General features: G+C 51.3%; 1 protein-coding gene across 2 annotated transcripts in view; it reads left to right on the top strand.

Moving 5' to 3' along the window:
- The first annotated feature begins 496 nt into the window (after positions 1–496).
- LOC143838540 (sodium- and chloride-dependent GABA transporter 2) overlaps positions 497–10,169 on the top strand; it is a 72,350-nt gene continuing 62,677 nt past the window's right edge. For both annotated transcript variants that reach the window (XM_077339977.1, XM_077339984.1), the window contains exon 1: positions 497–587. The gene's annotated coding sequence lies outside the window, so the exon portion shown is untranslated. The remainder of the gene's footprint in view (positions 588–10,169) is intronic.

Below are 10,169 nucleotides of genomic sequence, written 5' to 3'. Positions count from 1 at the left end.
CGCGGGAAGGAGGCCGCTGCTCGAAAGGAGGGCGTGGGAGGGGAGACCCCCAGAGCCGCAGGGGGGGGGGCAGGGAGACCCTCCGGAGGCGCCTTGGCCACCTGCAGCGCTCAGGGAGCGGCGGCGGTGGCGGCCGAGCGTCGCAGGAGGTGGCCGCATCCTGCGCGGGGGCCCGGCGCGCTCCTCGCCATTCAGGCTTCCCCGTTGCCAAGCGGCGTCCAGTGGCCGGCTTGCCTGGAAGGAGGAGGGGGGGGGAACGGGGCCCGGACGCGCTCGCAGGCCGCCTTGTCCGCTCCCGGACCGGGCCAGGGAAGGGGACAGCTGGCCAGAACGGGAGAGGAGAAGGAGGTTTCCCCCCCCTCCGCGTCGCGCATCGGGGCAGCGCTGGGTGGTGCGTTGCCGAGCCCTTGGGGGGTGGAGGCAGGAATGTGGGTTGGGCGAAAGCGGGAATTCCACCAGCAGGGCCGAAAAAGTTTTTTTTCCCTCGCGGCCCCCTCCCCCCCTTACACTTTAAATAGGCCAGTCCCTTTCACTCTCGCTTTCGCTTTTCCCCCCGTCGGCCAGACCCTGCCAGCTGCGTCCTCCAGGTAACCACTGGGGTTTGGCCCCTTCGGGGGCGTTGCGGGCGCCAAGCGAGGGCGGCGTGCGGCTGCACGCAGGGGGCTGCTGCGCGCATCGGGACGAGGGAGATTTTACCCGTCTCGTTCGTGCCTTCGGGGTGTGCTGATGGACTCCCTGCAAAGCCTTGCATCCCTGTCGGGCAGCCCTCGTCGGCCCCCTGAACGCTTGAGCCTGCTGTCAAATTTGGGATGTTGTGTGGCCTCTGGCGCAAAAAGGGAGATCCGTGCTTGTGCGCGAGGGAGTGAATAAATGAATGAATGAATGGATTGATGGATGGATGGACTGACCAAGAGATGCATCTGTGCCTGGGCGATGGCAGAGGTGACATCCTTGCCATTCCTCTCGTGTGCCTTTTGGGCGGGGAAAGAGTAAAAAGATTATTTGGGGGCATTCCGGGAAGGGGTGTCACGCAGCTGGGGGGCTGCTCTTTGCATGGGCTGAAGCTCAAATCGCCCTGTGATGCTAAAGGTATCTGCAAAGAAGTTGTTGGCTTTTGTACCCTGCTTTCCACTCCCCGAAGGAGTCTCAAAGCGGCTTACAATCCATCGCCTTCCCTTCCTCTCCCCTCACCAGACATTCTGTGAGGTTGGTGGGGAGGAAAGAGCTCTGATAGAACTGCTCTGTGAGAACAGCTCTAACAGGACTGTGACTTGCCCATGGTCACCCAGCTGGCTGCATGTGGAGGAAGAGTGGGGAATCAAGCCACGACACCACGCTGGCTACGCCAAAGTACGTGATGGGACAAGAAGTAAAAGGCATCACACCTGCCAGACAACACGCTGTGATTTTGGGGGGTGTTTTATGAGACCTTTTCGGAAAATGGAGTCCGCCTTCCAAAGCAGCCGTTTTCTCCAGGGGAACCGATCTCTTTAGCCTGGAGATTCCAGGGGATCCCCAGGTCCCAAAAGAATCTGGAAGGCCAAGCAAGAAGACAGCAATTGCATGGCTGGGGAGAAGGAATTCAGTAAATGGGGCCATGCTGAAAAAGTCCCTTTGCGAGTGTCTCCCAGTCTTAATTCTGCTATACAGACTCTGGCAACAAGGCACAGCCAGTCAGTCACAAAACCCGGGTGGAGGAGATTGTCTACTTTCAGGTGGTTTGGTCCCAAACATTTTCAGAAAATCAAAGGTAAGGCATGAACTAGGCCTGCAAACAAACTGAGAACAAGTATTGTTGGGTAGAGACCTGGTCTAATTTGGACATTCCAAATTAGAAGAAGAAGAAGAGTTGGTTCTTATATGCCGCTTTTCCCTACCTGAGGGAGGCTCAAAGCGGCTTACAGTCGCCTTCCCATTCCTCTCCCCACAACAGACACCCTGTGGGGTGGGTGAGGCTGAGAGAGCGCTGATATCACTGCCTGGTCAGAACAGTTTTATCAGTGCTGTGGGGAGCCCAAGGTAGTTGCATGTGGGGGAGCACAGAATCGAACCCGGCATGCCAGATTAGAAATCCGCACTCCTAACCACTACACCAAACTGGCTCTCTCCCTGTTTAGATCCCTGTTAATATCCCAGCCCCTGGATTTGTCACTGATTGAAGTTTCTAGACTGTCTTCAAGGGCAGCCCTTTGCAGAGTGCTTTGCAGTAGTCCAACCTGGATGTTATCAAAATGTGTGTGACAATACCTGCCTGGATGCTCTGGGACTTGTCTCTTGTAGAGTTCATAGAGGCCTGGAGAGGGAAAGGACATGCAAGCCCCCCACCCAGAGACTACATTTCCCCAAATGCACTAAGATGCATTGCCTCAGAGCTTCCAAAACAGGAGGCAGATTGTAGGATCTCAGATGCTGCTCCTCCCTTGCCTGCCCGGCCTAGCCACACCAGTGCCCCAGCATCCCCCTGGTTCAGACAGTAGTAGGTGGGAAGAGGTGAAGGAAGAGAGGGGAAAACCAGTCAAGAAGGAACAATGAATGGGGAATCCTAAGAGCCTTGTGTTTGTTTGCAGGGAGACCAGGAGGCTATAAATATTGCAATGATAGAAATAGGCGTGATGCACTGCACGGTTAATTAGTCTGAACCAGGAACAAACTCTGCTTTGGATATCTTAAAAGTATAGTGGCCACTACTAAAGCGTATCTTTTTTTTTTTTAGTAAGCAGCCTCAAGAACCTTTGACAAACCCCTGAACTAGGCTAGCTCAGGCTAGCCTGATCTTGTCAGAATTGAGAAACTAAACTAAAGTTAGCCCTGCAGGGATAATCAACCAGCGTTTGCTGGCAGGGGCTCATGGGAATTGTAGTCCATGAACATCTGGAGGACCACAGGTTGACTACCCAGGCAGGTGTGTATTTGAAGGGGAAGCTGCCAAGGAAATCCAGGGTTCTCTCTCCTTGAGAACCCCACTGAGTCACTGTAAGCTGGCTGCACATACAGACAGGGAAATGACGGGATGGGAGAGGGTTTTAAGTAACTTACTTTTATTGTTTTATTGTACTTCTGGTTTTCAGCTGTGCTGACAGGGCTGGTTCTGTGAATCTAATAAATCAAGGGTGAGCCAGGCTCATCTGCTGTAGCGAAAGGGTAAAAGCGGAGTCAGGTGTGGCCCCTGAAAGGCTCACAAGATTTATTCCGGCATGAGCTGAATTGGAGCTCGCTTCATGCGTACAAATAAAATGTGGTTTCAGCGAGCGGCTGGCAGCTCCCTTTTACCTAGCCCGGAAATGTCCCGTCTTCGTACCCTTCCATTCCCACTTCCCTATTCTCAAGCCTTCCAAGACAGAAGGAAGCGAATGCACAAATATGCAGAGCCTGGTTGCGGAACAACGATTATAATGCAAAATTTGGTCGTATCTGGAATTTTTGACATAGAATCATCATGGAAGGGGACATCCAGGCCATCTCGCCCAACCGCCTGCTCAATGTAGGATTAGCCTAAAAGCAGGGGTAGTCAACCTGTGGTCCTCCAGATGTCCATTTCCCATGAGCCCCTGCCAGTGTTTGCTGGCAGGGGCTCATGGGAATTGTAGTGCATGGACATCTGGAGCACCACAGGTTGACTCTCCCTGGCTTAAAGCATCCAGGATGAGTATCTGTCCAGCTGCTGCTTGAAGACTGTCAGTGCTGACATGTAGTCAAGAGAGCAGACTCATTGGATGCCAGTCCCAAGGGAGGACCTGGGGATCCCTTGAAATTATAGCTCATCGCCAGACTATAGAGATCAGTTCCCTGGGAGAAAATGACTGCTTGGGAGGGTGGACTCCATAGCATTATAGAGCCAGTCTGGTGTAGTGGTTAGGAGTGCGGACTTCTAATCTGGCATGCCAGGTTCGATTCTGCGCTCCCCCACATGCAACCAGCTGGGTGACCTTAGGCTCGCCATGGCACTGATAAAGCTGTTCTGACTGAGCACTAATCTCAGGGCTCTCTCAGCCTCACCCACCCCACAGGGTGTCTGTTGTGGGGAGAGGAATGGGAAGGCGACTGTAAGCCGCTTTGAGCCTCCTTCGGGTAGGGAAAAGCGGCATATAAGAACCAACTCTTCTTCCTTCTTTGTGTACTGAAACAGATTTCCTCGAGTGTTAGGTAGGTAGAGGGGGTTAGTTCCAGGAAGGGCTATTTAGAGTCAAGGTGACTGTAAGTTGCTTTGAGCCTCCTTTGGGAAGAGAAAAGCGGCATATAAGAACCAACTTCTTCTTCTTCTTCTACTACTACTACTACTCCACTGAGGTCCCACCCTGCCTCAAATCCCACCCACTCCAGGCTTCACCCCCAAAGTCTCCCAGTATTCCTCAACCTAGAGCTGGCGACCCTATTCTGGATCCCCCCCCCCCACGTATCAAGCTCTATTTTCTTCAATTAGCTCTCCCCACTTCTTCAGTTAGTTCTTGCTAGCAGCTGATGATTATGGGCCCCCCTCGTGGCTTGGACCTCGTGGCTTCTGTGCTCCCCCATTCCTGCTTTAAGTGATCCACAAGAAGTTCCTGGTTGCATTTGCCTGTTCCCGGCTGCAGTGAAGGTGACAGCAAAGTTAACTGCTCTAGCATATAAAACAAGTCTATTGTCTCTTCTGCATTCTCATCTTTAACTCAAAATTATTTCCAGCAGTAATGTCCCCTGGAGATAACAATGCCGTTACCCTTCCCTCTGAAGGAGAGCTCTGTGCAGGTTCTGTGATCCATAAGAGTCCTTGGCGTTGCAGCCGTGCAAGGGCTGGCTTGGCCCTTTAGCGGGGAAATTCCCAGGAGGGTTGCTGGCAGCCAGGAGCAAACCAGCAGTGCCGAAGAAGCCACATGACAGATGCTTCCATTATCACTGCAGCTCAGGTCTGAGCTGAGCAATGCCTGTGCTTCTCACCTGTATGGCAGGGGCCATTTGTCCTCAACATGCTCCAGGGGTGTTTTAGGGATCAGGTCTGCCTCAACTATAGTGCAAAGCAGCAAAGGTGTTCAGTTCCATAAGGCTGGTTGTGTTTCTTTAACCGGGGATGACTGACTAGAAGGCCCTGACTTTCGATTTTTCTGTCTTCAGGGGACCTTTCTATGATGCCTTGCCTGCCAAGAAACTTTGCATGGGTGAGAACACAAGTACTTAGGAGGAACTATCAGGCCTGGGGGACGTCCATTCCAGCACTTTGCTGCATGGTGGCCAAAATCCAGGTGCCATCAGGGGTATTGAATTGTTGTTGTTGTTAGGTGCGAAGTCATGTCCGACCCATCGCGACCCCATGGACAATGATCCTCCAGGCCTTCCTGTCCTCTACCATTCCCCGGAGTCCATTTAAGTTTGCACCGACTGCTTCAGTGACTCCATCCAGCCACCTCATTCTCTGTCGTCCCCTTCTTCTTTTGCCCTCGATCGCTCCCAGCATTAGGCTCTTCTCCAGGGAGTCCTTCCTTCTCATGAGGTGGCCAAAGTATTTGAGTTTCTCTGTAATTTGGAAAGCAATTCTGGGAGATTGCCAGGCCCCACCTGGTGGTTGTCAACCTCAATTCTGGCAGGTGATGACCCGTCAGCCGTAATACAAGCAAAAAAAAAAAATGATTTTCAAGCTGGGGATGGCAAATAACGGTTTATTTCACTATAAACAATTCCTCAAACTTCCAAAAACATCAAAACAAACTCCTAGGTATTTTTTCGTTTTTGTTATCTTCGTCAGTGATGTAAGATACTCTTTAACATTTAATAATAAGTCCTCTTTAAGTGAATTCCTATCATATATCAGAAGGATATGAACTTAATCCTATGGTAATAAGGATATGCATTAATCCTATGGTGATATGTATGTGGTTCAATCTCCAAATGAGCATGTGCAGATAATCAAAGCAATTCCTCCTCCACAATGGCATGACATCTAGACCAGTGGTCCCCAACCTTTTTATCACCGGGGACTGGTCAACGCTTGACAATTTTACTGAGGCCTGGGAGGGGGGTAGACTTTTGCTGAGGGACGTCGCCGCCACCTGAGCCCCTGCTCCACTTGCTTTCCCGCCGGTGCCCCTGACTTCCGGTCACCCCTGACAGTGCTGCTAGCAGCAGCTCCGCAGTGCCATACCAAGGGGAGCCCCAGCCATGGCAGCTGCCAGAGAGCACCAAAGGTGAGCCAGTGGCAGAGTGGCAGAGTGGCAGGGCAGCCCCCGAAGCAGCAACCGGGGAGGAGGACGAGGAGGAGTTGCGGCCTGGTACCGACTGATCCTTGGACCGGTCCCGGTCTCCGGACCATGGGTTGGGGACCACTGATCTAGACAATGGTACCAGAGGTTGTAGTAAACTCCAGTGACAACTTTACTGCCATGTCCAGACAGCAGCATCACAGAACCTAGTAACATCAACTACGCTATCTCAGGCTTATTCACTTGCTTATCTTCTAACATTGTATATGCCAACAATGCCCTGCAGTTCTCTACACAGGGCAAGCAAGTTAGACCCTATACTAAAGCAGAAATGGGCCCAAATCTGACATCCAGAATTACAAGACGGTGAAACCTGTAGGATAATAGTTCAGCTTTACAGGGGGATCTCAAGGGGGGATCTCAAGCAGCTGTTTTCTTGCAAAAGAATTTCAGAAAGAGATTGGAATGGGTGATGCTGAATTATGACAACATTCAGGATAATGGAACCACCAGGGCTTAACAGAGATATCAGGTTCTTATCTCACTACACTTCTGAAGTTGCTCTGTTATCACTTACAGCCAGAATTAAACTTTGTTGAAGGTGCCACTGGAATAAAATATTTTCCCAGTCGGTCTCCTCAGACTGGCAGTGGACCCCCAGGATCGCAGGCAGAGCTTTTTCACATCACCTACTGCCTGGTCCTTTTTAAACGGAGCTGCCAAAGAACTGAACCTGAGATCTTCTGCATGCGAAAAGGAGGCTCTTCCATGGAGCTGAAGCTCTTCCCTATCAAATGGGATTTTAAAAAAAAGTTACGTAATTGTCCCAGTGAAATGAATGGTATTGAAAAGTGCTATGTTTTGCATCTTCTGCCATATCTCTTAAAACTTGAGTGCCGCTTATGGATGACAGCTTGGAAATGGATGCAGGAGGGTGGACAATCTCCACGAAGGTGTCGACTGTATTCGTTTCCTTTGGAGCTGCATCTTTGCTAAAGTTTGCAGGAATCTTAAAGGAGTGAGATCCCTGCCCTTGGAAAGTGCTGCAGTTCTTGGCAAGCGTCCCTTGTGTGACACAGATATATGGCATCTTGCTGGACACCTTCACCACCCCGTGCATTTCACAAATGTGTCCCCCCCCCCTTGTGAAATGCGATTTCTTTTGTAGGCAAGCGTGTGCACCCTTTTCCTGAAAGCGTGTGGAGCTGTTTACAAGAGGGGAGGGCTCGGAGCAGAATGGCTGGCCATTGCCAAAGCAACTGAGCTGTTCTCTCCCCCCCCCCCCCATCCGCTAGTCTTAGTGGAGTAGCTGGAGCAGAATGTGAATGGAACTGTGCATTTGGAATGCATGTCCACATTCTGTCCAACGGGACTTATGTAAGAGCTGGAGAGCAAGCAAGAGCTGCAAGCGGAGCAAACCAAAGCTTAAGTCTGTCGTCAGGGCAGCAGTGATGTGAGTTTCCCTAAGCCAGCTCCTACAATGTCAGGAAGCCTCTGAGATCCAGAGCCAAAGAGTGGAAGCCAAGAATCTTTGCGAGGAGTCGGTCAGAATCAAACTTCTGCGGTGACATTTGTGATGGCACTAAATTTTGGGCTGAATGACTGTAAATAAAGATTGATAGATTGATTGTGACAACACTACAGAGACGCTTTTCTCACACCAAACACCCTGTGTGGAGATGGTTTTCCTGTATCTTTATCCTCCTGCTGTGTGGGCCTCAGGCAGTCCCAGCCCAGTGGGGGTTCCCAGGTGCGTGAAGAAGAGCTGTTTTTTATACCCCACTTTTCACTGCCGGAAGGAGTCTCAAAGTGGCTTACAATTGTCTTCCCTTCCTCTGCCTGCAGCAGACACCCTGTGATTGAGGTGGGTGAGGCTGAGGGAGCTCTGACAGGACTGTTGGGTCAGAACAGCACTATCAGGCCTGTGACTGGCACGAGGCCCCCCAGCTGGCTGCATGTGGAGGAGCAGGGAATGCAACCCAGCTCGCCAGATTAGACGCTGCCGCTCTTAACCCCAACACCACGCTGGCTCTCAGGGATGTTTGGAGAGGGAGTCATGGATCCCTTACAGGAGAACCTACACGCCCTCCGCTATTAGGCCTGCTGAGAGGCACACGAAGGTGAAAGTGACCTTGGGAAATTGCACGGGCAGGACCGAGGGAATGTTGATTTGTTTTGAAGTGGTGCTGAGAAGTGCTGGCAAGGCACAGCTCACTTGTGGCTAAGGATGCCAGCCTCCAGGTGGGACCCGGGGATCCCCTGGAATTATAGCTCATCTCCAGACTAAAGAGATCAGTTGCCTTGGAGAAAATGGCCCCTTGGGTGGTGCGCTCCTGAGCATCACGCTCCACTGAGGTTTCTCCCTGCCCCAAATCCTGCCTTCTCCCAGCTTCACCCCCAAAGTCTCCAGGTATTCCCCAACCCAGAGCTGGCAACTCTACCTGTGGAGGTCCTGTAGGGATTTCACAGCATGAGACGAATGGACAGAGATGGTTTCACATTGCCTGGCTCTGTGTGGCAAAATGGATCTTCCTTGGTGACCTCCCATGTAAGTACCAGCCGTGGCCCACTTGGCTTGGTTTTGGAGATCTGACAAGATTGGGCCAGCCTGGGCCTTCCAAGTCAGAGCATTCATTTTTATGGTGGCTAAAAAATCCCATTGGGCTGCTTGTCCCCCTCCTCTCCCTTTTCAATAAAGCGCACAGGCTCCAAAGAACTTTGGACACGCTCTCTGGAGATTTATAGACACCTTGTCACTAGGCTGCCGTGCACGGCTTTCGATCTCGGTGCAGACCCTAGCTGGTAGTCAGAGGATCTTGTCGCTTGCAAAACCGAGGGAGGGCTGTTGAAGTCTGAAACGGCAGGGCCGGTCTGTTTGCTTTTCTTCATTCGGGTGGTTTTCCTTTATCTCTACCGTGTTGCTTCTCCCGGACTGTCTGTTGACCACTTGATTACCATCCGTGCGATGAACTTTAACGCTTATGCCTTGTGGCAACATATACAAAGATTAACATTCTAGTAAAATGAGATTGAGAAATGATCTGTTCAGATTTTATTTGCGCCGTTATATGGTTTTCCTTGTGTGATGCGCTCCTGTTATCGCGTATCCTCTTTTGTGTGTTCAAGGCAGTGATGGCAGTAAACAATGTATATGTAGAGTTTGTTACATGCCTTAACTTGGCCCCATGCGGGATACCAGAGATATCCTGAACCCAAGTCCCCTTTCCTGCCCCCCATCAGAAACTGCAGCCATCATTTTACATCACAGCACTTCCTATAAGCCGGGGGTTAGAATCATAGAATCATAGAGTTGGAAGGGGCCATACAGGTCACCTAGTCCAACCCTCTGCTCAACGCAGGATCAGCCCTAAGCATCCAAGAAAAGTGTGTATCCAACCTTTGCTTGAAGACTGCCAGTGAGGGGGAGCTCACCACCTCCTTAGGCAGCCTATTCCACTGCTGAACTACTCTGACTGTGAACATTTTTTCCTGATATCTAGCCTATATCGTTGTACTTGTAGTTTAAACCCATTACTGCATGTCCTTTCCTCTGCAGCCAATGGGAACAGCATCCTGCCCTCCTCCAAGTGACAACCTTTCAAATACTTAAAGAGGGCTATCATGTCCCCTCTCAACCTCCTTTTCTCCAGGCTGGACATTCCCAAGTCCCTCAACCTATCTTCATAGGGCTTGGTCCCGACTAGGGGTCCGTGGGAACTCTGAAGTGGCCTGGCATGAGGGAGTGATCTGGCCTGTCTTCTCAGCTCCTACTCTTCTTTCCAGCCTACATGAGGCAGAACTGCCACAGTAGTAGTAAAGGGGAGGGGGGAGCAAAAGGATGGCTAAGGATGGCTAAGAGTGATGTCACTTCTGGAGGATGTGGCCAGCTGACCTCACTTCCGGGACTCCTCAAAGTCTGAAAAATTATTTCAGGGGCTCCTCCGCAGTCAAAAGGTTGAAAAAGGCTGCTATAAGCCATCAAGGGTCAGGTTCGCATCC

This window comes from Paroedura picta, chromosome 5 (assembly GCF_049243985.1).
Source record: "Paroedura picta isolate Pp20150507F chromosome 5, Ppicta_v3.0, whole genome shotgun sequence".
Taxonomy (NCBI): domain Eukaryota; kingdom Metazoa; phylum Chordata; class Lepidosauria; order Squamata; family Gekkonidae; genus Paroedura; species Paroedura picta.
Note: the sequence above shows the minus strand (reverse complement) of the source record. Positions and strands in the feature narration are given on the sequence as shown.